This window comes from Castor canadensis, chromosome 13, assembly GCF_047511655.1.
Source record: "Castor canadensis chromosome 13, mCasCan1.hap1v2, whole genome shotgun sequence".
NCBI classification, from domain to species: domain Eukaryota; kingdom Metazoa; phylum Chordata; class Mammalia; order Rodentia; family Castoridae; genus Castor; species Castor canadensis.
In genome coordinates this window covers 27,146,876-27,173,520 of record NC_133398.1, presented here as the reverse complement: position 1 = coordinate 27,173,520, position 26,645 = coordinate 27,146,876, and the positions used below count along the sequence as shown (strand labels likewise).

Below are 26,645 nucleotides of genomic sequence, written 5' to 3'. Positions count from 1 at the left end.
ATCAACATTACTGCTGGCATAGTCTACACCAGTTCATCTGAGACCACAGCTTTCTATCATGACCACAGACATCTTGTGTCCTACCAGTTCTCACTGCCACTTCCTTTCCTGTGTGTGACCACAGGAAAACATCTGACTGTTCTCTGTGTGTTATCAGAGCAGTAGACTCTGAATGTGAATCTACACTCAATTTCATCTTCCTGAGCACTCTACACAGCTGCTTCACTGGCTTCCTCCATGCTGCAGTGTCTCTAGAACTATCACAGCACATTTCACCTTCTTGGGCAACTGAACGGCTAGTAGTGTCCTCCTCAAACTTAAAAATGTCAGTATTGTCTCCTCCAGACTTGTCTAATTTTACTCACTCCCTCCACTCAGCACCTGTCTTCCAATCACACTGCTCTCTTCTCACTCTCTGAAGAGCCCATGTTTCTGCCTGACACACATACTATTTCCTAAGCCTGAAAAGTTCTTTGTCCCCACTCCACTCCTCTTCCTCTAGAGACTCTTGACTCATCTACAGTCAAGCATCATGCTCTCAGTAGTCAGTCATACCCTGCAGATGAGGTATCATTTGGTTTTCCTTATATTGGACACCTCCCTTCAGAGAATTATTTATAGTTTGTAACCATGCAGTGATTTATGTCAATTTCTAAGTTCCAAGAGGGCAGGAACCCTATTTGTTTTGATCATTGCAGGTTCTTAGTATCTAAAAAAGCAGTAGATACATTGTAGGTGCTCAAGAATGATGTGTTAAAAGAAGGTGTCAATATTTTTCTCCTTTGCTAAACTCACAAATTCTGTGAAGGCAGAAAGTGTTATTTTTGCAGACCATTGGGTCTCTAATAAAGGACATACACAGTATCTTTCACAAAGCAGGTACTCAACAATAATATGCATAAATAAAGAAGAAAAGCAAGATAAGAAGCAAATACAGACAGGTGTTAAAGACAATGTCTTAAGTGATGAAAGTGGAGAAGATACCACAGCCATCGTCACCTGGAGAACATGCAAGATTCTATGATATTGATAAAACATTGGCCTGACTCTGGTGCACATTCACCTACCATGGAGTTAGAAGTGTCAGCCTTTTGTCACATCTTACAAGAGAATTTCCTTTCTTCCCTGTATGTTTTTTATTCTTTTACAGCAAATAAGTTGCTGATCCTCTTGAATTTTAATTTGAGATTTTATTCTTAAAAATCTTGGTGTAGAAGGTGAAATATAAGGTCTGGCTTTAGTTTTTTCATTTCCCATACTTGCCAAAGTTGTAAACCTAAGGCCAAGTTAATTAAAGTCAATGGAGAATGTATTTTTTTTATTAAACTTTTTCTTTCTATTGATTTTTCCCTCTCATACAAATAGTATAGACTCAGTTCTCAAAAATCAAAAACACTGTAGAGCAAGAAAGGAATAATCAGACTCCCCAGATGATTTACAAACTCCAACACAGAATTTCAGAAGTGGCTAGGATTTCAGAGGTGGCTAAACTGGCAAGATGATAAGGATCTAGGTCAGCTAAGGACAGACAGACACAGCTGTGTGCCATAAAGTCTGTGAGGCCAGAATACCCAGTACAGTTGGCTTACAAAAGCTGTGTAGGTTTCTTCAGTCTGAAAACACGGGGAGGAACTTTGGCAACAACTAGTTTTTCTTCCCACTTTTAGTCTATTACTTCTGATCATTCTGTATCCAATCATTGGATGCATCTTCCCAAGGATTAACTCTGATGATATCATTTGTAGTCTCAGAGTCTTCAATGGCTTCCTTCCTTGGTCAGCAAGTGATAGTACAGAGGCCAGATCCAATCTACCACTTATTTTTCTAAATAAAGTTTTATTGGAACACAGCCATACTTATTTGTTTCTGTCTTATGGCTGCCTTCCCACTATGACAGCAGAGTTGAGTAATTGTGACAGAGACCATATGGACTGTGCAACCTAAAATATTCACTATTTGGCCTTTTGTAGAAAGTGTGTGCCAATCCCCACTCTAACCCATGTCCTCCAAATACCCATTGGTAGGATTGGAGTGGCCCATGTCCACTTTTCTTCTTTTGATAATACCACTAGTCTCACCTCCAGACCCAATGAAGAAAGAACCTATGGCAAGATCTGGCAATTTGAGCATTCCATTCTCTTTATCACAATTGAAGCTGAAATCAACATATGACCAATGCTAAACCAATAAGATATAATTCTCAACTATCGTTGGAACTGTTGAAAGTGAGACAATTTTTTTTTACCAAGTTCTTAAGTCTGTCGATTGTAACTTAGCAATGGGAAAAATTATCTTAAGAACAAAGCAAATACAAACAGAAGTATAGCCAAGACATGAAAATAACTCCAGTTATAATAGCATATTTTCAGGTAGGTATCCGGTTAAAATATGCCTGAAGTTAGACTACTTACATACTTTCCTTTCCATGAACTAGTAGTGTCCCTTTTTGTTTTTTGAGTGGAACTCTGTCACTTGTAGTTGAAATACTACTGACCTAAACATTCCTTCTGGTTCTACATCTGCAGGTTGATCCTCCATTTCCTCCCTCTACTTGAATTCCTTATTCCTGCTTCTCACTGACATTTTTTTAATGGAACGCCTCACAAATATGCATGCCATCCTTGCTTAAAGGGTATGCTACTCTTCTCTGTACCACTCCAGTTTTAGTATATGTCTGCTGAAGTGAGGACCTGACCATATTTTATTCAGCTTGAAAGATCCATCTCAAACCTCATCTTCTCTATGAAATCTCTCCTGCCTACTCAATAAAATGTAGTCTCTCTCACTTTTGAGCTTCATATCTTATTTCTGCCTTTTTAATCATATGCTGCTATACCTTGCACTAAGTGAATTTAGGTATAGGCAAGAACTTTCTCAATGGAACCCCAGCAGCACAGCAACTAAGAGATACCATAGATAAAAAGGACTTCATAAAACTAAAAAGCTTCTGCTCAACAAAAGAAATGGTCTTTAAACTGAAGAGAACACCCACAGAGTGAGAGAAAATATTTGCCAGCTACACATCAGACAAAGGACTGATAACCAGAATATATAGGGAACTTAAAAAACTAAATTCTCCCAAAATTAATGAACCAATAAAGAAATGGGCAAGTGAACTAAACAGAACTTTCTCAAAAGAAGAAGTTCAAATGGCCAAAAAACACATGAAAAAATGCTCACCATCTCTAGCAATAAAGGAAATGCAAATTAAAACCACACTAAGATTCCACCTCACCCCTGTTAGAATAGCCACCATTAGCAACACCACTAACAACAGATGATGGCGAAGATGTAGGGGAAAAGGAACCCTCTTACACTGCTGGTGGGAATGCAAACTAGCACAACCACTCTGGAAAAAAATTTGGAAGCTACTTAAAAATCTAAACACTGATCTACCATTTGATCCAGCAATACCACTCTTGGGGATATACCCAAAAGACTGTGACACAGGTTACTCCAGAGGCACCTGCACACCCATGTTTATTGCAGCACTTTTCACAATAGCCAAGTTATGGAAACAGCCAAGATGCCCCACCACTGACGAATGGATTAAGAAAATGTGGTATTTATACACAATGGAATTTTATGCAGCCATGAAGAAGAATGAAATGTTATCATTCGCAGGTAAATGGATAGAATTGGAGAACATCATTCTGAGTGAGGTTAGCCTGGCCCAAAAGACCAAAAACCATATGTTCTCCCTCATATGCGGACATTAGATCAAGGGTAAACACAACAAGGGGATTGGACTTTGATCACATGATAAAGCGAGAGCACACAAGGGAGGTATGAGGATAGGTAAGACACCTAAAAAACTAGATAGCATTTGTTGCAGAAAAACTAAAGCAGATACTTTAAAGCAACTGAGGCCAATAGGAGAAGGGGACCAGGAACTAGAGAAAAAGTTAGTTCAAGAAGAATTAACTTAGAAGGTAATACACATGCATAGGAAATCAATGCATGTCAACTCCCTGTATAGCTTTCCTCATCTCAACTAGCAAAAACCCTTGTTCCTTCCTATTATTGCTTATACTCTCTTTACAACAAAATAAGAGATAAGGGCAGAATAGTTTCTGCTGGGTAGCGAGGGGTAAGGGGGGTCGGGGGGGAGCAAGGGAGGGGGCAGGGGGAAAGGGGGAGAAATGACCCAAACATTGTATGCACATATGAATAAAATAAAAATAAATAAATAAATAAATAATCCAGCTTGACAGATACAACAAAAAAATAAAAATAAAATAAATATAAAGGTGTGTTGAATAAACAAATAGCTAGTGTGGAAATGACTGTTATATTGGGAGTGCTCAGAGATAGAAAGTGCTTTAGATTGGAGCATGTTTTCATCTGATTTCATAAAACTAATTCTGATTTTGTAATGGTATTAAATGTTCAGAAATGTTGCAAGAGCAATGCAAAGAGCTCCTGTGTTCTCTTTACCCAGATTTTTCAATTGTCAACCTTTGTTTATGTTTGTGCCTTCCCCTCAAAAGCAGACAGACAGACAAACAAATTATATTTTTTCTTTTCTGAGCTTCTCTTAAGAGCAATATGTGTATCCCCCAAAATAGACACAAACCTTCTCCAATATAAATCCAATGTACACATTCAATTTAGGTGGCCAGTATTGGCATAGCACCACAAGAGCCATTCAGTTTTTGCTTTCTCAACAATATCTCTTCTTATTGTCTGGAATCCAATTTAGCATCAGGTATTATATTTAACTATCAGACCTTTCTAGTCTTTCTTGAACTTGACAGTTACAGATGGCAGAATTTTCATTTTATAGGATATTCCTCAACCTAGGTCTATCCCATGTCCCCTCATGGCCAGGTTAAGATAATGCAATCTTGGAATAAATATTTAAAAAGTAAATGTAGTATATGTCTCAGTGCATTCCATATGAGACACCTAATGTCACCCTGTCTGAGCTGTAGTGATGGCAAACCATGAGCCCACAGCCAAAATATTTTGCTGTTATGGCAGGATGCTCCAAACAAGCCAATACACTATACTTCAACAAACTTCTGCCCACCCACTTTAGTGTCCATTAATAATTTCTGGCTGAGACAACCACCAAATGATAATTTTCTGTCTCCATCATCTCCCTACATTCATTAGTTGGGATTTTACTGAAAGGAAGAAGAGTACTCACTATTGCTCTCCTTCACGACCCTCCCTATATCTTTCCTCATTATGGACTCAAGGATTCCTATTTTAGGAAACAGGTGGTAATCTGTTATACTCATTATTTATTTTGATGCTTACACTGTTATAAATTTGATCAGATTTTTGTTTCCTTTTTATTTTTCCCCATATTCTTTCAGCATTTTCCCATTTTCTAATGCCAAAAATGTTTTGGGCTCATCTTATACTTTTCCTGTTCCAACCTAGGAATCAAGCTTTTTTCCATTGGGCCTTGGTTCCTTTTACTGGAATTTTATTTGGAAAGCTAGATATAGGAGCTGAGTATGCTCATTGCTATAAGAATGGCATTGGTTCTAGACCTTTTCAGTAGCCAGAGGTAAGAAATATATGAGTGTGTGATCAGTATCACACACAAGTATATACATATATGAACATGTATATGTATATTTGTTTCTACATCCCTATATATATATATGCATGCATATATTAAAACAGTGCAGTGAGTTTACTTCTATATGTCCTATGCTAATCTAACACTTTGGATTTCAGTCTAGACTTCCTATCCCATATTTTTAAATCTCTTTAATTATGCTCAATAGTGACATTGATATTTTAACAAACTGCCTTTGCATTCGCCAGAGAGCTGCCAATGTGTTCAAACTGCAGGGACTCAGCAAATCAGTGTGGCTCTTTGCTGCCCAAGCCAGTGGCAACCTTGGCTTTTGCAATGACACTGTTGACTAAAGAAAGTTCAGGAAATTAGGAGGTTAGGTGTGTGCCTCCTTGTCTGATTCTGCTCCCGGTACATAGCCTTTCTAACTGGCCCTACAGACTTCTTAAAGTAAGAACTGATAGAAGTATCCCCACAGTCTCTCTGAGGTTCTGAGAGACAAGTGGTATATAAATTCAAAGAGCATTCATTGTTGCTGTGCGGGAAATTTTTTCCCACCCATTTTGTTTTCCATAGATGGAGACTGTTTTTAAGAATCATTGCTGTTCTTGGGCTTCTAAACTGGTAAAGCAGATAAATATTGCACTCAGTGCAATGGCCTCAGTCAAAATGAATTACAAACAAACCTCAACTTCCACAATTTTAAATTTTCTTTTTCTTTAAAAAATATGTCATGGCAGAAGAAATACACATGAGCCCGTCTTGTTACTTAATGCAGCAAATGTCTTCAACTCTGGTGTCAGATGGGATGTGCCATCTAGAGGGAAGCAATAGATAAGGCAGAAGTGTCCAGGTGTCCCTCCCAAAAGATTGCTCTGTCTTTTCTTCATTTTACAACATTACTGCTAACTCCCTTCTTTTGGAAGGAGGAAATTGGTTAGGTCCTACAGGTTTCTATAATGCATCAAGTGACTTTCTTAGTATTACCTGAAGGTGAAGAATCAGGACTCAGTCAAAGAAGGCTATCCTTTCTATTTATCTAGCAGCTGCTTCCTGGCCTCCAAATGGAGGTTTTCATGATTATTCATTGCTATGGCTATATTTCAGTCCATTAAACTTAGAGACATATAGATACATAATCTCTGTTTCAAGCCCTGCTTAAGACCATATAGAATAGCTAAGATAGAAGAATATTTGGAGATCTGCTTGTCTAAGTGCATCATTTTTACAGATGAGAACATTATATAGATGAAATTTGTCCAAAACAAGTTTCCTTCTACCATGCTTTGCTTCCCACTTATACTTTGTCTTCCTGCCTTATCCTCCTACTATGTCTTGGCTAGGGGTCAGCTATGGGTTTATATTTCAATATATCACATTTCTCCAGATAACTTTTACCTAAAAGAAAATGACATTCTAAGCTGTTCCTCTTGCACAGTCCTACACTGCATGCCTGGCACAGTGGAAAGTGTGTTAAAATGACTCTAATTCCAGCACTTCCATTAACCAGCTGGTTTAGAGTGGTTCTTTTACCTTTATAAACCTTAATATCCTTATTTGAAATGCAGATATTAGATTAAAATACAACAAACAAGTATTTAAAAAATATAAATGCCCACCATCTAATTTGTGATCTTGAATAATTTATCAAGCATCTCTTGTAGCTCAGTTGTCTCATCTGTATAATGGAGAGTGATGAAAGTACCTACTTTATTGAGTGAAATGACCATGTAAAGCATTTATAACAGTGATTGTAACATAAGGATCAAAAATTGTTCACTGATGTTACTATTATCATTGCTATTGTCGATATTAGTTCCCTGCTTCTAGTCTCTTGACTCAGGCTGTTTTCTCTGCCTGACTTGATCTTTTTCTCATTTTTAAGTCTATATTCTACCTAGGTCTTCAGGGCCCAAATCAAATACTTTTCCAGGAAGCCCTCTATGATTCTAGCTAGCTCTTTCCTAAAACACTACATAAGGTAGTGACATCATAATCTCATTTGAATATCATAAATATACATGTATTACCTCTCCCTTTTAAGTTCCTTGATGGTAGGTCTTCCATCCAACTAATCTTTTAATCCATGTTCCTGGCATAGAATCCAGTAACTTATAGGGAATTGATAAATATTCGTTGAATGGGTGAGGTATAGCATTGCTTAAATAGCAAGTCTATATTGGTTGCAAAAATGGTTATCTTGAGTTTACATCAGTACAACCAGGAGACACTGTTTTTAAGTGTTGTTTATCAAACAGCCAATGGTGTAAACAAAAAAGAAATCTACAGTAGCCATCCCAAATGCTGGTCTTTAGACCAGATCAATATACAACATCTTTGGAATTCTTTAAATACATGAAAGTCTGGTACTGAACTCCCAAACATCTGACTTAGTAGGTTGTGTTGGACATAAAGAAGTTGCAAAGTTTTTTAAAGACTACAAACAATTATAATGTGCAGCGCAAACAGCAAAGCTTAACTGTGTATTACCCTTAACAGCATTCTCAAGTTTTCCTCTCCCAAATGAATGATTAATTTCAATGAACACATAGCCTGGGAGGTTTCTTTGGTCTTTTTATGTTCATCATAATTTGTTTTCTTTCCACATTGAAGAGCCTTAGTAAATGATACCAGCTCTCAAGAGGGATCATATTGGAAAGAGCATATTCCTAAATGACAAGAGACATATGTTCTAGGATAAACTTGGACAAGTATAAGCAAAGTTGAATAACATATTTTGTTTCTCTGGGTTCTAGTATTCCCACCACTAAAATGGCAACAAATATAATAGCAGGGTGAAGCTAATATGGAGATTTTGAGATTGACTTGGCTATTCAGCATTTTCCCACCACTGCAATTCTACTTGATTTTGCTAGATAGAAGTCTGTCACAAGTGAAAATATCTTGAGGATATCTTGGAAGCAGATATTGGTTTTAGTACTGCCTTTGAAAGGGCAGGAGCTTTTCTGCATTGTTTGAAAGCAGAATCAACAGCTTTGTGCAAACTGTGCTGCAGGCCACAGAATTCCAAAATCTCACCCTGGCATCATCCCTTTATGGTTTAAGCAGTGGAAGAGTGCTAATGGTAAGTTCAACTCAGGTTATCTCTATTAGCCAAATCCATTTGGTTGTAAGTAACAGAAACAAAACTCAATATTTTAGTTTAAAAGAAACTAGAGACTCACAGTTGAGCTTTGTGAATAGCTGCAATTAGAGACTAGAATGCTGTGAGAATCTTTGCATGTCACCATTATACTCAGCCTAACTTCCTACATGCAGCAGGGGATATGGCTATTCCTTACATTGTCATCTTCATCTTTGCTGCCAAGTTAAGACTGTCTTATCTCTTGCTCCAATTTGAAAATTCTTGGGGGAGGACTCTGGCCTGGCTGTGATTTTTGTCCACAACCTGAATCAACCAACTGTGGAGAAGTATTCTGTTTGGAAGCTCCTATTACTATAACAACTATTGAGTAAGAAGAAGAATAAACCAGCTGTGGTGGTTCAATCCTGTAATCCCAATACTTTGGAGGTAGAGGCAGGAGGATCTCAAGTTTAATGCCAGCCTTGGCTACATAGCAAGACCCTATCTCAAAAATTTAAAAAAAGAAAAAAAAAGAGGAGTAATTCCTCTCCAAAACATAGTGTTGAGAAAAATGAGGGTTGTCAGGAAGGCCAAACAATTAATGGTACTGTGCCGCCCTGTAGGCATTTTAGGTAGTAATGTGAAAGAAAAGGATATGAGCTAGCCACCTCCAAGGGACATTAGGTAATGAAACACGTCTTAGTTTTGCCACCAGCTACTTATGTGATATAGGTTCATATCATTCATCTCTCTTCATTTTGATCACTAAAGGTGACTTCTTAATGGGAGCTCTTTGAGATGGACAGTAGGTATTATTCATGTCATCTTCATGAACAAGTATGAAGCCCTTAATAAGTACTCAATGCTATATTGGATTGTTTGGGGGAATGCCAGGAATTGAACCAAGGGCCTTGTGCATATTAAACAAGTGCTCTATCATTGAGCTATACCTCCATCCCTGTTTTAAAAATTAATATACAAGCAAGGTTTTTTAGTGTTGCTTATTGAAATATTTTGAACAAGTAAACTTTTTAATGATGAAAAGAAAGTGAAAGAATTATAAACAAGAAAGAATAAACCAAATGCATATCACAAAATCTAGTTAGAAAGGAATAATGAAACGCTTGACTTTAAGTTAGTCAGAGCAAAGACAGAAGATGGAAAGATATTCTGTAATAACGATGGCAGCAGTATTAGAAAGTCTAGTTAAATTTGAATTCCTGAGAAAATGAATAATTTTGATATTCCATATTTAATCTATATTTGGGATATAATTTTACCAAAAATGTACTACTTATCAAAAATTCATCTTTATTTGGATGTCTTACAACTCATTTGGTTCTTATAGGTACATTTGTTAATTTGCTTTTTCTCTATGTACTGTCTGCATTTAATATAGCACCTAGCTTACTGTTGGAGCTAGGTTTTCAATGCCTAAAACAGAAGAACTGAATTGGTTACTCAGGTGAGGCTGAGTTTTTCCCAATCACATTTCTGTAGGGATCCTCCTAAGGAGGAATGAAGTTCTTAATGCTGCTTGGTTAACTGAGTTCCCCTTGCCTCTCCAGGTCTTGGTCTTCCTTTCTATAAAATAAATGAACTTGACTCAATGATCTATAAGTTTCCTTCTTGCACAGATGCCCCATGATTGTCTGTCTGTGATTTTCCTATGCCCTGGGATTATGCTTTTGGACTAGAATGCCTCTGCTGCAGCCAAAGGCTACCAAATGGAGTGCTTGTATTGAACTGGATTCTTCACTTCACACAGGATGTAAACTCTCATTCCAGCTCTGGCTGGTGGCTATGGTGCCCACCTATCTCTCTTACTGTACTTATGCATATCACTGCTATACTCCTGGTTCCAAAAGGAGCAATGGTGGTGGCAGTTTTCCTTAAGTGGGTATCTTTGGAGTCTGGAGAGTAAGCACTTCTCAGAGGTGAGAAGAGGCTCATGAAACAAAGCAACCTATCCCAGGTGGGTGGGCCGGAGACTCACTGATTGCTTCATACCCTGTCTCCAGTGTTTCTACCGTGAGATGCTATCTCACAGAGAAGCTAAGGCACTGTACTAGAGAAGCTTCCTCACTTTCCACAGTTGAGCCCAATAGTTTAAAAGCCATGACAAGACTTATTGCCCAAGAGAAACTAATTGAATTTAGATTTATTTCCTTTTCTTTAGTTGAGGGGGGAACTGGAGTTTGTACTCAGGACCTTACTTGCTAGGCAGATACTCTATCACTTGATCAAGAGAATCAGGAAAATCCTTTCTCCTTCCTGAAATCAAAAGTTTTTCTGAAGTCATGGACCAAATCTGTGATTTCAATGGCAATATGTCAGGCTTACATGATCAGGCCTCAAGGTTTCACTTCCAACCTCTTCACTGGGTTTCCATTTGCCCTGAGAGCGGTTAATTCAGTGGTCAGACAGTTGCTTGCATTTCTCTGAAGACGACATGCCCTATCATACTTGTTGCCTTCAAGCCTTTCTCTCCCTCCCTCCAGATCCAGGTCAACAGACACCACTTCTGGGAAGTCTCTCCTCATTCCTTCAAGCAGAGCAGGCATTGGCAGTCAGCTCTCACTTCAAGAGATTATGATTCTTACACATCTTTCATCCAGTAAATCATAAGATTCTTATAGGTACATTTGTTAATTTGCTTTTTCTTTATGTACTATCTGCATTTAATATAGCACCTAGCATACAGTTGGAGCTCAGTAATTATATTTTGAAGGAAGGAAAGACAGAAAGAAGAAAGAAGAGTATTTGTATTTTTCAGTTTCTCCAGACAAATAGTACTAAGGGAGGTGTGTGTGTGTGTGTGTGTGTGTGTGTGTGTGTGTTTATGTGTATAGAAAGAGGGAGAAAGAAGGAGGAAAGAAGAGGGAGGGAGGGAGAGGGAGACAGATAGATAAGGAGAAAAATTACTCTATTATAAAGTACTGGCTCCTGTTGACTATGGAGGCTGAGAGATATCACAATCTGCCCTCTGAAAACTGAAAAACCAGGAAAGCTGATAGTATAATTTGAAGGCCAATGGACCAGGAGCACCAAGGGCAAAAAAAGACTGGTGTACCAGCTTAAGCCCACAGGCAGAAAACATGAATTCTCCCTCTACCTTTTTGTTCTCCTAAGCCCCTCAACAGATTAAACAATGCCCACTCATACTGGAGAAGGGTATAGGTTTCATTCAGTCCACTGATTCAGATGCTGAGCTCTTCTGGAAACACCTTCCCAGACACACCTAGAAATAATGCATAATCAGTAATGAAGATCCAGTCATCTTGACACATAATATTAACCATCATAGTATTCTTTGCTCTCTCTAGAAGGAATGATCCATTGAAGTTTTCTTTGTTTCTATTATTATTCTCTTGATGACTTAATAGCTTCATTTCATGTATTGTGGGCTTTATACATAAATAATTTTTATAAGTGTCAATTATTCTTTAATACTGACAAATTAGGATTATGGTATACAATGTTTGGACTGTGCCTCCAGATCTGAATCAAGGCTGGAGACATTTTGGAAGGAAGTATTTCATTGTCTATCCCAGCTTCTTTTGTGGTTTATCTCAGCTTCTGCTTTGGTTTGTCTCTTCTGTCTGTGCTTTCAGGCACAGGCTCAGTTAACTGCCCTACATAAGGGTTAATAAAGCTGTTTGACAGTACCATTAACTTGCACATACAACTGACCACAAGTGTTGCCAATTTTCCTTCACAAATATTTTTCATATGAGTTCACTCTTTCTAACTATCATGCCACTGCACTGAACCAAACTGCAGCCTTTCCTGACTGAACCTTTGCCACAGGCGCTCAGTGGCCAACTAGTCTCCATGCTTCTTCACCTCTGATCCATGCTGTGTGCAGCCATCAGAATGAGTGACCTAAAGCTCAGTTCTAAACTGCTTAGTTGTACTTATTGGTCTCCATTTGTTTTCACCAAAAAGAACTGATCAGTCAGAGAAGGTTACCGGTCACAATGGATGAGGCCCTACCTTAGTGATTTCATTTTTACTTGATTACTTCTGTTAAGACCTTAACTCCAAATAAAGTCACATTCTGTGATCCTGAGCATTTGGAATTCAACATATAAATTTGGAGGGACACAATTCAATCCATAGCATCATCCGTCCAGTCTCTTTCATACTTCCATGTTTTTGCATAAATTGGTCCCATTGTAATAATTTTCCCCTAAACCCTAACCCCCACAGGTAGAAATTGATTAATTAAAACCTCCCATTTTTTTCATTCCTAGTCACCATTTTCTTGTGTTTATCCTCTCTTATAACTTTATGTCAATGGATGATATCATTTATTTCCATGTTTCCCCACCTATCCTTTAAAGCAGAGATGGTCTAATTTGTCATAGTATTCCCAATGCCTACCACAGTTCCTGATATATCACAGGATAATTAAATGTTTTGGAAAAATAAATTTAAAATGATGAGCCAGAGGGAATGATACCCAAGCGCTGAGTCTCCAATGAGCATTAAAATTAACCAAATGAAGGAAATGAGGAAATGACATGATCATATTTGTTCACCACAATATTAATGCCAGCAGCAAAATAAAGATAGTTCTAGAAGAGTCAAAACTGGAAACAGGAAGGCCATTAAAGAAGCTGTTGTCCTGGTCTAGTTTAGTAATGATAGGGTATGAAATAGGGCAGACTTCATGAAGACTGAGAAGAGGGGGTAAATCACACTAATACTTGAAAGATAAAAGTGGATAAATTTGATGGCTGATGAAGCAAGGAACATAAGAGGAATGAAAGAGTAAAGGTAAATTCCATGTCTGAATGGGTGATTGGTTAGATGATGGAACTGCTCATAGAAACCTCAAAGACAGAACAGAAGCAAGTTGTTATTCACTCAGCAGTTGGATGGAGTAGGGGATTAAATGTGGAGAAGGACAAAAGTTGAATTAAAATGCAAGCGTTCAAAGAACATATAATTGGACATGGTAGGCAAATGATCTTCTCTACCAGCCTGGTACTTGGAGAGGTCTTGGCTAGAGATGTTGGTCTTGGAGTCATCTTATACAGACAGGAAAACTGAAGACATGGAGTAGATCTGTAGTTTATGGCCATACCACCCTGAACATACCTGATCTTGTCTGGAGTAGATCTATAACCCAGAGAAAGTATATGAAGTGAGAAAAGGTAGGACTCAATGATGGAACTCTGGGCCTAAAAGTATCAATTCAGCAACTTCATCTTTGTCTTATTTCTTGGTAACCATATATTTGGAAGGGCACAGACTTTCCAAGTTCACATTGAATACTGCCATCTAGGAACTCTTAAGTTTATGAAAATAGATGTAATCAAGTCCATGGTTTTGAAGAGGAAGGAAGGAAAGAAAAAGAAAGAAAGAAAGAAAGAAAGAAAGAAAGAAAGAAAGAAAGAAAGAAAGAAAGAAAGAAAGAAAGAAAGAAAGAAAGAAAGAAAGAAAGAAAAGAGAAAGAAGGAAGGAAGGAAAGAAGAAAAAGGGAAGGAAGGAAGGAGGGAGGGAGAGAGGAAGAAAAGAAGGAAAGAAGGCAGGAACAAAAGAAAAAGAAAACAAACTTTGGTGAGCCCATTTTATTCTTTTCAGTTATTCTAATTTTATTTTGCTTATTATTTGCCATGCCTGTATATTTAAAAATGTAATTATTATTCATAAATAGAATCTCCTCAGGAGCCTTTTCAAATTTATAATTACAATAATTAAATTAAATTAAGTCTATCAGGTGAAGGTTAAAATCTACCCCACTCCCCAACTCCATGAAAGAAAAACATAGAGGTAAAAATCTTTACTTGGCCGGGATCCTATACAACCATCACATGAAGTGGGAGACTAAAATATACTGAAGAGATGAAAACCAGGCACTCATTAATAAGTATGTCACAACTGATCTCTATTAAGAGTCAGTCATTTACAGATTCTATTCCATCAGGCAACATATCTCTATTCCCTCTCTTCTACATCTTTGTCCCTCCTCCATTGTCACAGGAATACAAGAATACAATCCACAAGACTGGTTTTCCTCCACACACACCTATAGTACATAAAGACAATTACTTGACTGTTTGATTTTTTTCATTATCAAATATCCTCTGTACAATCTATTTTTTAATCTATAAAATGGAAACTGTACTGGGTTTTCCATCCAATACTCTTGTGCTTTGAAAGTTATCCATGCAGTAAAGTCATTGGTATAGTTTTCTTGTTGGGTTGATCCTTTCTGCTTCCAACGGCTGTAGTATCAGGATGTCTCTGACCTAAAAAACCCCAAAAAAGAATAATTTGTATACCAGAAACATTAATTGGAATAGTGTCTATTATAGAAAGATAACATCCCCCAACAGGAGATGAACCAAATAAATATCCAGTCAGCAGAATTTTATGCAGCTCTGAAAATGGCATGTTTGTGAAGAAAGAGTAAGGGTAGAAAAGATAAAGGTGATACTCCATTGTATTTCTATAATAATCCCAGCTATGTAAAATGTTGTAGTCATATGAATAATGGTATTAACACTTATAACTCTTACAATAACATTTTTTAAAAATCAAATTATGTGATTTTTTTTGATTTCCCGTAAGAAGTGACAAATTTCTCATAAAAACCTCATAGATATAGGCTGTCTTGCCACCTATATCTTTTCAACAGAAAAGGAAATGGGGTTCAAGAATTGCCCCATACCAGTTTTAATATGTTGGGGTTCTTCTTTATATTGTGTTTTCATTTGTGATGCTGAACAATTTATGAAATTTTGTTTTAATGTTTGCTAGAAAGAATAGAATAATGAGCTTTATCATGCAATAAATGACAGAATCAATTCATTCTGAATTCTGCAGTTATAAATGTAATTTTTGAATTATGCAGTCCTCTCATTCTGTTGCTATTGTGACAAACACCTTCCACTTCATTTGGACCATTTGATTTCTCTACTTTCCATGTCCTGGGTTCTAAGGTAGAATGGTCTATATATTCCCTTCTTGTGTATTTTCCCATAATCACTCATGACAGTGGCTGAGAATCTCTTTTGATAATTAACTGGATAAGATAAATCAGCTTGAGCCATATCTTGGACTAAAATTGTACTGTGGATGGGCTGTAAAATGCAGAGGAAGGGCCCTGTGGCTTCAGCCCCTTTAAGACTGCTAATGCAAGCTAGCTCACTACTTCATGGAGAAAAGACTTGAAGGCTCACTTAAATGATTGACCTATTTCTGGGCTCTCTGTTGTTGCAAATTACAAGAATATACTGTGAGCATTTTCAGGTAATTTGATACTATTACCTTAAAACTCACTGGTTCCACCTCCCCCTTCCCTTCCCTGTTCAGATGGAACAGCTGACCTTTTCCCTTGGCAGACTGCTTCTCTTTTCCAGGTAACCGATGATGATTTTATCCCCTGGATGATAATCAATATGTAGAAGCTGTCTTTATTGATTTGGATAAAACCACCAATTATGGCTATTTTGAACAGAGCTCAATGGGATTAGATGTGATTACATGGCAATGGGGTGTGAGCCCATCAGCACTCAGAGGCTGTTGTGAGGCTATTTAATTGTTACAGGTGAAATAAAAATGCAAGCCCAAACCCAGGGCTCACTCAGTGGACACTATCTCCACCCCTCATAAGATAGAAACTCCAAGATGGACCACCCAGCCATACACATTTTAGACAATAAGCACTTAGAACTCAATGAGTCTGTCTCAGAGACAGCAAAGATGGAATGACTCAAAGAGAAGCAATGGCCTGCATGAATCCTGTTTACTCCAGGCTCTGCTGTGCTATTCACCCAGAAATCAGAGGCAGCAGGCCTCAGGTAAATAAGCAAGAATGTCTTGAAGCAGGAAAAGAGAACGCAACAGGGTCTAGCACAGGCAGATATCCAAGACTGGAAAGCCCTTTCTCCTGATCTCCACACATCTTGATAGCTGCAGATTCACTGCAGCTTCCTCTGAGCAAAACAAATGAAGTTTCTGATATAGGGAAACCTGCATCCCAATGAAGGGAAAGAGATACTAAACATATGGAATCAAATAAATGGAACAATATCATCTAAGTGCTGTAAGAATATAAAGAAAGGTTACGTAGCCATGGGCAATTAAAGCAAGGAGAAAGGGGAAAGGTGTTAATTTAAATAGATTGTGTTTCCCTAAAAAGAAGTGATCAAACAATACATAGAAGTCAAAAAGGATCCCTGCGGGTGAAGCTCTGGGCAGAGCTGCAACAAGACTGTGAGGCTGAAATAGGCTGGTATGTTTGAGGAACATCAAGGTCAACCCAGGAAGTCTGTACCAAGTACAAGGGAAGAGTCTCCTTCAGCCAAGCCCATGTGTCCAGCACTCACTGAATCTATTCACTCCTATTTCAGGATTCTTAATCTGATTCAGGAACAGTTATGACTCAACTCTTGGCTCCCTTACAGTGACTCCAGCCACATTAAATGCAGTGCCCAGACTGCTGTTCTTATAGCTACCATACAATATCATCAATGTTGGCAGAATTCAGTCACTTTCCAATTCTCCCTCATAAGCATGGACAAAGATATGTGTTCAAGGAGAAAAATATTCTCACCTGTGTTTCTTGCACTTAAGACTCTGCCTACAGAGCAGCCTTGGTTGTCAATTCCCTTGCCAGTCCCAGTTGAGTAGAATCAATTTACATGACAGTGTTTTCGGTTCATTCACTTTACCCTAGAAGTGGCCTCTTGAGCTGTCTCTCCAATTCTGGAGTCCAGGCCATCTAAAAAGTGTGAAATCATGATCCATTGATATCTCCCTTCTCTTTTTTAGTATAGCCTAGAGGGTAGGAGCACAGGACCAACCTGAGATGAACCTGACTTCAAACCTCTTCTTTGACTCTGATCAGATGTGTGAAATTGAGCAAAGGATGTAATTTCCCTGTACCTCATCGTCCTCATGTGTAAAATAAGGAGAATAATAACCATATCATAGTTACAAAGCACCAACATAGAACCTATCTTACAAAAAGACATTCAATAATTATTATTCATTGTTGTTACTTCTGGACGGAAATGTGCACCTTGACTTTTTTCTTTTAACAACAGTTCCTGCTTCACTTCCTGCAAGGCTAAGATGTGATTTATATTCTCTGTGGTTTGGACAAGATGAGACACAGCCTAAGAACCAGCCATCAGCTGTTTTGTAGAGCTACTGATTCCTTAATTGTTGAGTCACTGATTCCTCCAATGAGGTTCCTCAGACCTCACGGGATGGGCACTCTGAGCACCATCCCAGCAGTGCCTGAATTTGCAGGAGACAGACAGCCTAATTCCTTTCTCTGAGTCATAAAAACTAGAGCTTAACCTTATATACCAACTTGTCTGATTTGTGCACACACCTGGACATACATTAAGTTCATGGTGTCAGAAAACAAGCATGGAAAACCCACTGAAGGCTTTTACTATTTCCTCTTGCTTTCCAGGTGCTTTTGAGTTACCAAAGAACATTCTTGTTAAGTTTAAAAAGAGAGAGAGAAAGAAAAAGAATACTATTATAGTTTGCTTTTGGAAAGAGCTCCTTATAAAAGCTGCAAGCTTTTTCAGGAATGAAAGACAGAACAATTGGAAACTCCAAGTGTGACTTCTGGCCCCATCATTTAAGGCTGAATTCTCCTCTCTGAGACACAATGATGGTCTCTGTTGCATAATTTAGACTCCTGGAATGCACTTAAGTCCTATTCACACAAAGAGTAGCTCAGCTTGCCACAGAGGTAGAATATGCAGTTGGCTCTCTGGTATTGCTGGAACAGGGCTTGTGAGAGAGTTTCCATGCTAATCCTCTACCCATTCTGACACCAGCATGGCATTTGGGAGGCGGAAGGAGGATACAGATTAAGACTATGTAAGGTGAGCCAAGATATATAGCAGTACACATGCAACTCTTACTTCTCACATATAAAGGTGGTAAGCAGATTCCATTTTACCCTGAAATTTTGTACTGTTTCTAAACACCTTACCAAGAGCTAGTCAAAAGACAGCAAATACATTATGGTCAAGGGTCTCCAAGTCTGAGAAGAATAGGCCAGCTGTGGACTAGGCTAACACTTCTGAGGAAATTACTTTCACTTTTTGTGAGCATGTTGGTATCCATGTCATCACAAAAGAAAGAAAGTCATCTGTTCTGTTTTGTTTTGTTTTCCTAGCTTTGGTTGTTTGGCCATCAGATTATATGATCACCGAAGCTCAACATGCTACAACTCAACTCAGCTACAAAGATAGCAAAACATAGCATTAAAAACAAAAATCTGCCAGTCTTTAGAGAGATGAATTGTATAATGTCTGAAGTTTCCCAGAGTGTTTTCCCATTTTTGGCCTGACACAACCAGACTGATGAGTCCTCACTAGGTGATATTTATGGTTACTGAGAAAGAAAACAAGTCCCATCCCAAGTTTTGTTCCCTCTTCCCTCTGCCTTCTCCCTGGGTAACCTTTTTCCTTCCTTTATTTATTCATTCACACTGGATCAAACTTCAGTTAATAAATGAATTCATTCTAGTATTTCCATAGTTTTAGTGACTGTCTCATGCTCATGTAAGCCTGCTTCCTCATTCAGATCTCCAAATCACTGTGGCCGTCTGCTGAAGGCACACTCTACCTGGCAACTCCACGGACACCTCTGCTCACCCTTCACACTTCTAATCTTCACCTTCTTCCCACTCAAATCTAGAGTTTAATTTATCCTCTTTCCTCCTCTTTGACCTCAATTTCTAACTGATGGAATGCTATCAGCACATTTTTCCCAAACCGGAAATTCTTCCAGCTCCCTCACCAACCTTATACAAATGATTAATAAAATTTAGCCATTGTGCCTCTTAATATCTCTATGATCTTTTCCTATTGTCACTTTGTCTCAAACTATTATCATTTCTTGCCCAAATCATGCATGTCTCACATCAGTTCTCCCTGCCTTGATTCTTGTCCAATTCCAGTTGATTCTGTGCAAGTAAGAGTGAACTTTCTGAAATGTTTATCTGATCCGGTCCCTTACTGCTATACTCCTTCAGTGGTTCTCCCTGATCCTTAGTTCAAGTTCCTTTGTTTGGCTTTAAAAGCCTTTTATAACCTGGCCCTTTCCTGCCTATATAGTCCCATCTTCCATCACCATGTGTACTCTCTCTCTCTCTCTTTCTCTCTCTTGCTCTCCTTTTTCTCATTTCCAAGCATAGATGCATGGCACTCTTGCTTCTGAACCAGCCTTCCTCCTCTTTTCTTTTTTGCCTATTCCTACTCTTTAACTAGGACTGAACTGGTGGAACCTTTCCAGGAAGAATTGCCTGGTCACATCTCTCACTAATGAGACTGTGTCCCCCCAAAATACAGGGTCATTTCTTCCTCATTTCTGAGTTTGCAGTTCCTATCATAGTCTCTCACATACTGCCCAATAAAGGCTCAAATGTTAAATGAGAATTTTAATCTCAATGTACTAAAACCTGAATGGCATTCTGAAAGACATTTCACCATCTTACTCACAAGACCTCAGAAGCCTTGTGAGAAAGTTATTTCTCCTGAGTTCTCCCAGCATCCTGAAGTGAGCATATAATTAAATCCCCTCACTTATAGCTATGAGCTAAGCAAGCCTCCTGCACCCTTCTGAAGACTCTTGATAGCTCTGTTTCACTTTTCAGGAGGGAAAATTGAGGCAAGGGAGATAGTGGCAAAAAAATACCCTGAGAACCTTGAGCACATCCATCTTGATCTTATCAAGTGAAATTTAATGAAACTTAGTAGTGAACACAGGAGCCAGGCCATGTGATTTATTTTGGAAGGGAAAATGTCAGTATGTTTTATACAAATTTAGAAACTAAAGATGCAACTTAGTGTAGAATGTAACACTAATCCCAAGCAACAACAGCCATAAAAACTCATAATAAAGTTATCATGAGTAAAAATATTTCACATCTAATCTCATTTAATCTTCACAATAACTCTATTAGGTAACTATTACTTTTGTCTATATTTGTTATAGAGATTATTAAAGTTCAGAGAAATTTAGTATCTTGCCCAAAGCCATAATAACACACACACACACACACACACACACACACACAAACACATACACACACATATACACACACATACGAGCTGTGTGGTCAACATTTAAACACAAGACAACCTGATTTCAAAGTCTGTATTTTCCATCATTGAGCCATAATTATCTTTTTAAAATAGAATTGAACAATTCTGGAAGACAGATCCCTTACACGTGCTCAGTATAATACATAGTAGGCCCTCCATAATTATCTGTTGAATGAAAATTAGTGAACTGAAAAATCAATCCAAAACTCTCTGCTGGTTCATTTTCAAGTTTCTTCTGTTTACAGAATATACTCCTAGGGGGTCTTCAAGCCAAACAAAACAACATCTCCTAAGATTTTGTTTTTTAAAAAGAAAAATCTAACCATTCATTGGCCATGTTGGGCATGATCAAAAGGCAAACATCTGAAATAGGATTGTCCAACAAGACCACTGTGATTATGGAAATGTTCTATAGCTGCACTCTCCAACCCAAGGATAGCTGTGTATAACTAGTATATGAAATGTAGCTCATGTGACTGAGGAACTGAATTTATTTCATTTAATTTTAATCAATTTTAATTTAAAGTTCACATATGGCCATCAGATAGCAAAGAAGTTTCATTCAAAAAAAAAAAATCATTTATTGAATAGCTACAATGTGTTCAGCATTGAGCTAGATATTATGGTATGGTAAAAAAATAAATAAATAATGCCTTGTATTTATGGAGCTTAGTCTCATGAAGTTAGATATCGATCAAATAATTGTGCCAATGAAAGTAATATTGCAATAGTGGTGAGTGCTATAAAGGAAAGTTACAGTGTCTGTTGATACCTGGACTGATCTGAGCTGCTCATGGAATCTTCCAGAAGTAGGAATGTGTAGGTTAAGATTTAATGATGGTAACTAGGTGAGAACTTTCCTTGTAGAGGGAATTTGTAGCATAAGTGCTAAGGCAAGTTAGCAGCATGGGGTCACACTTCTCCAAGTCTTATGAAGCCATATTAGGACTTTCTGACTTCATATCAAGCACAGTATGAATCTACTGAACTGGTTTTTGCTGGAAGGTGAAAGGAGATGCCATAGATAAAATAATAGTGGTTCAGGTGTGGAGAAGGTGTTGGGAAAAGATGATAGAATGCACAGAGACCTGTGAGGAACCTATACTTCAGAGATAGATACAGTGAAAATGGGAGCTCATCTCCCAATGTGAGGGAGATACTCATCCCTGCAACCACTCATCCCTACCTTCTGTATGTTACAGCAAAGGACAGGAAATTGGGATCCAGGAGAGCAGGCTCCTGGGCTCACTCCTGTTCCTGTTTACTAGCAATGTTCCCTTCCCAGACTGCTAACCATTTCTAAGAATCTTCTTCTCTCATGTAAAATATATCCTGACACAGAGCTGAGAACTAAGAAGCACAGGTGTATGGAAAATAAAATACTATACAAATTCTAATATTTGTAGCATCTTGTCAGTGTGACTTCATATAATTTACCTAAGGATAAATTCAGGAGATATTATAGATGATGTCCTTTACTAGAGAGCTTAGAAATATCTTCAGGATAAGCTCTCTCACATGCAAATTTTCTAAGAAATTTAATTAGTTGAAGATACAATGAAACATAAGCACTGAGCAAACTCTATGCAGAATCACTGAGAATGTGTAGGTTGTCTTCGTCTTTGGATTCCATTCATCTTAGCTGCAACCACTAAATTTGTTCCTTCTATGACCTTATGTACCTTCATTGAATGTGGTGGAGGGAGATGGGGTATACAATAGCACACACACCACATGCATGATTTAGATCACCAGTCTCTGACTTCTCTCAAAACATTGTGGAAGAGGCTGTCTTTGCTCTATGGTAAACATATAACTTATGAGATACTTTTGAAAGCAAAGGAGTTGCTATTACTAATCACACCAAATCAACACACCACGATCTCTCAGGCAAGATGGTAGGTAGAATGGTCTTTTTTTCAGGCACCATCCAGAGCCAAACCTTGTACAACTACATGCATGCCTAGTTATAAGACTGAGTATAAAGCACCTCCCACTTAAGCATGCGAAACCACTACTACTTTGGCCATGGCTGGCACATTTCTCAAATGGAAGTCCCCTCCTTTACTATCTGCTAGAAATCTATGTACTATATAGAGTTTTCTGCTTGGCTTTTTTGGACCCATGGCTCCTTAGGGTAAACTGCTATGAGTGTTAGAAGAACATATAATAAGTTTATAGAGCCTCTTGTTTTTGCTTTCATCTCACCTTCCAAATATCACCCTCTTGCTTTCTGTTTCATATGGGAGAGTCATTTCCATTTTTCTCTAGTGGCTACTCTTTCCAGCCAACCTTTGACAACACATCTTCTCATGAACCCCACCTAATAGCAGCTCACAGTCTGGGAGGGAGGCTAGGTATACATACATATATGATACAGGAAGGCGGGTGTTGAGTATCATCTTCATGGAACAAATAATAAAAGCACTTAAATAGTAATAAGTCAAGAAAGACTTAATAAAGGAGATGAAATTTAAGGTTGTCTGCACGAAAGAATAAAAGGCCTCTCTAAGAGATATGAATGCATGGACAAAGGCCAGGGGCAAGAAAGGGCAAAACTGAAAGCCCTGTGAGAAGTGAGGCAAGCCAGGCAAAGTAGAGACAGATGGTCAAGAGCTTTGAATGTCACCCCCACCATTTGGGAAGTTTTCTATAGGTAGCAGTGAGCCATTGGAAATATGGGGTCATGAACTAATCTGAGCAGCATCTCATGAAGAGACTCACATGTGGAAAAATTTCATTGGGTAAAGAACCCAAAGTCAAGAAAACCATAAGCAAAAGTTTTTCAATGGCCTGGCTCAGGTTTTCTAGTAGTTTATTGCCTGATTCTTGATTATCATACACACTGTTTGTTCTGATGTATTTATTAACATCTTACTATACATCCATTTGTACTTGTATTTCAATGCTAGACAACCAAATTTCCCCCAACTAGCACTATGTTTTATTCATCCTACAACCACAGAGTATAGCAGAACCCAAGTCATGTAGTTAGCACTTACCATAGACTTGTTGAAGGAAAGGGCACCTTTAGCTGCTGAACAATTTTAGCAACAAGGATTAGTTGTAGAAGTGACAATGGGCTATTACTCTGTTCTGGGCAAGGTTCTAAGAGTTTCATGTGCATCAACTAATGCAATCTTCACAAAAACCTTATGAGATGAGCATGTCACTATCCCTGTTTTACAGATAGGTTAAGAGATTTCTAAAGGAACATGCACAGGACTCTACATATTAAGTAACAGAGCTGAAAATGAAAACCCTAGCATCAGCTTCAGAACTTGTGTCTCTGCTCACTCAATATTGCATGTGTCCTTTCATGGGTTATCTACTGATTTCTGTACTCTTTCACCTTCCACATTCAGTTTCACATCCAGCAAAGAGCTGAGACACTTTTTAAGTAAAGAGTCACCCAGGGAAGCCCATTTTGGAATCTTTGGATGGGAGGATTTCCCTTCCTAGACTTCTATGGAAACTATGGTCACTGTCAGTGAAGAGAGGCCACGCAGAGGTGCATTGTGAAAATACATGAGGGGCTCTGGAAAAAGAAGTAGAAGAGAAATGCAGGTGACAACAATAGAAGGTAGAGGGAGCCTAAAAATTAAGTAATATCACCCACCTACACTGGGCATGAATTAAGGAGTTTCATATTCTTTGAATCTTCACAACCTGTGCTGTAGATATCAATATTCACATTTGATTTGTGGCAAAATCACACCACTCAGAAGTAACAGGCAAGGTTTATCTGAACTCTTTCCATCTTACTCCTCTGTATCTACAATGTTGCATGAAAAATCAAGTGGGAACAAGGAGGAGGGAAGTGAGGGGACATTTGTATCTATTACAACTAATGAGAAAGGAGACATTCAGAAAAGAATCATTTATATTCTGTGGTCATCAATACCAGGGTTTTATGGCAAAGAAGAGGTTGTTCAATTTTTGTTTGATTTGGGTTTTTTTAAAATAGACGTGAAAATCAAATCTACCACATATTTTGGGGAAATAACAGCTATTCCTCATTATAAGAAAACTCACCACATCAAACTATTACCATAACAAAATGCATTAAAGTACCAAACTATTTTTATTTTTCCTTAATATATAAATTACTAAAACTCTCAATGTTCTCTCATAAGTTTCTTGCCAATGTTACCATCTTGCCCTGGTTCAATGAGCCTTATTTTGACTGTCACCTGACATTTATAGTGGAAAATATAAAACAAAAATCTGATATTACACATTATGTGTTAAAAGCAACCACTTGACTGAATTACATAAACCTAGGTTGTTCAGAAATTCTCTTGATGTCTGTATTTTTGAGAAGGAGAAAATGGGATTTGGGGTTTGTATTTGAATTTCAAAATAATAAGAGAGAGGCAAATCTCAAAGGCCTAATGTTGTCTTGGATCCATAGTTTTAATATTTTTCCTTCAACTCTTCAGTTGGATAAAATAATAAAAGTCCTTTTAAGTTCTCATTAAGAGGAGATCCCATGCAGTGCACGCCACAGGGAACATAGGGAGGATAAGCACAAAAGAAGTGGCAATCTTACCCCAGAAAGAAAGAACCAGGCTTCATGATAAGACCTCATAACCTCTAACCTCTTCTGGCTCCAAATGTAAGACTTGTTTTTGGGCCAAGCAAGCCACATCTCACTCCTCACAAGAGTAGAGCCTGCAGAAACTGTTGCTGGGCTCTTCTTGAGGTATGGGTTGAAGTCCTAGGACATGGGGTCTCTGATTTCTTCCAGAAACCTCTGGACTTTTTAAACGTCTTGGAATGCAAACCATGGCTCGTGATTCCAGGGTCTGCTCACTGGTGTGTGCAACATGAAGCGAGTCCCAGTTCACCTGGGGCTGGTTCAGAGGGTCAACAAAATACAAAAAATGGAAACAAAGTATGTCTTGAGAGCAGGGAAGATTCAAAAGAATACAGGAGCATCTCTGAGGGGCCAATCTCATACAAATGATAGCATCAAGGAGTTTTTTCCCCCCATGAAAATGTGGCAAGTTACCTTTTGTAAAGAGCAGTTGAGTAACAAAAAACAAATTAGGTCCAAGAGGATTTGGGCATCAAAAATTACATTTCTAGAGCTAGGCATGGTGGCATACTCTGTAATTCCAGCTACAGAGGAGGTAGAGGTAGGAGGATCACAGTCTGAAACAGATCCCAACAAAAGCATAAGACCCAATCTGAAAAACAGCTAAAGCAAAAAAGGGCTAGAAGGCATGCCTCAAGTGGTGGCATTCTTGCCTAGCAAACACAAGGTCCTGAGTTCAAAACCTAGTGAGAGAAATACTCAACAGTGTCTTAAAAAACTATAGAAAACAAAAGGTAATGAAATGGTCCTAAATCATCTTAGAGATAAAAGAAAACTTTAGTTGAATGTGACAATTGGTAAGTGTAAGTGTGTGTGTGTGTGTGTGTGTGTGTGTGTGAATAAGCATAAATCTCTTTTCAGCTAGGCTATAAAACTTTTGATGAGACAAACTATGGTATCTTGGCTGATCTGCTCTCTCCCCATCTTTCTTTTCTTTAAAATGTTACTATGTTCCCCTTGTCTAGTCATAAAAGTCTCTCACTGAGTAAGAACTTCTGGAGACTAGAACCACTCACTCACACTTTTCTATTTTGGTTCCTTAATTCTGTAATACTCACCTAATGCGTACACAAACTCTCATTCTCTCTTTCTCTTTCACACATACACACACATTCAAATACATCATCAGGAATGCTTGGCAACATTATTTATTACATATTCACTGAAACATTTTTAAATACATTCTATGATCCTGGAAGTCAGGAGAATTTTCAGGGATCACAACCACAAATGCAATAGTTTAAATTTCTGATTATGTATTCCTTCATCATAGAAAATAACCATGAAAGTTATAACACAACTATTCTAATGAGTATTAGAATAAAAAAGGAA

At 38.1% G+C, this 26,645-nt stretch overlaps 1 non-coding gene across 1 annotated transcript; it reads right to left on the bottom strand.

The window, feature by feature from the left end:
- Window positions 1-2,584: 2,584 nt before the first annotated feature.
- Window positions 2,585-2,690, bottom strand: LOC141415940 (U6 spliceosomal RNA). The gene has a single exon (XR_012440885.1). It is a non-coding gene; the product is annotated as a U6 spliceosomal RNA (small nuclear RNA).
- Window positions 2,691-26,645: the final 23,955 nt, after the last annotated feature.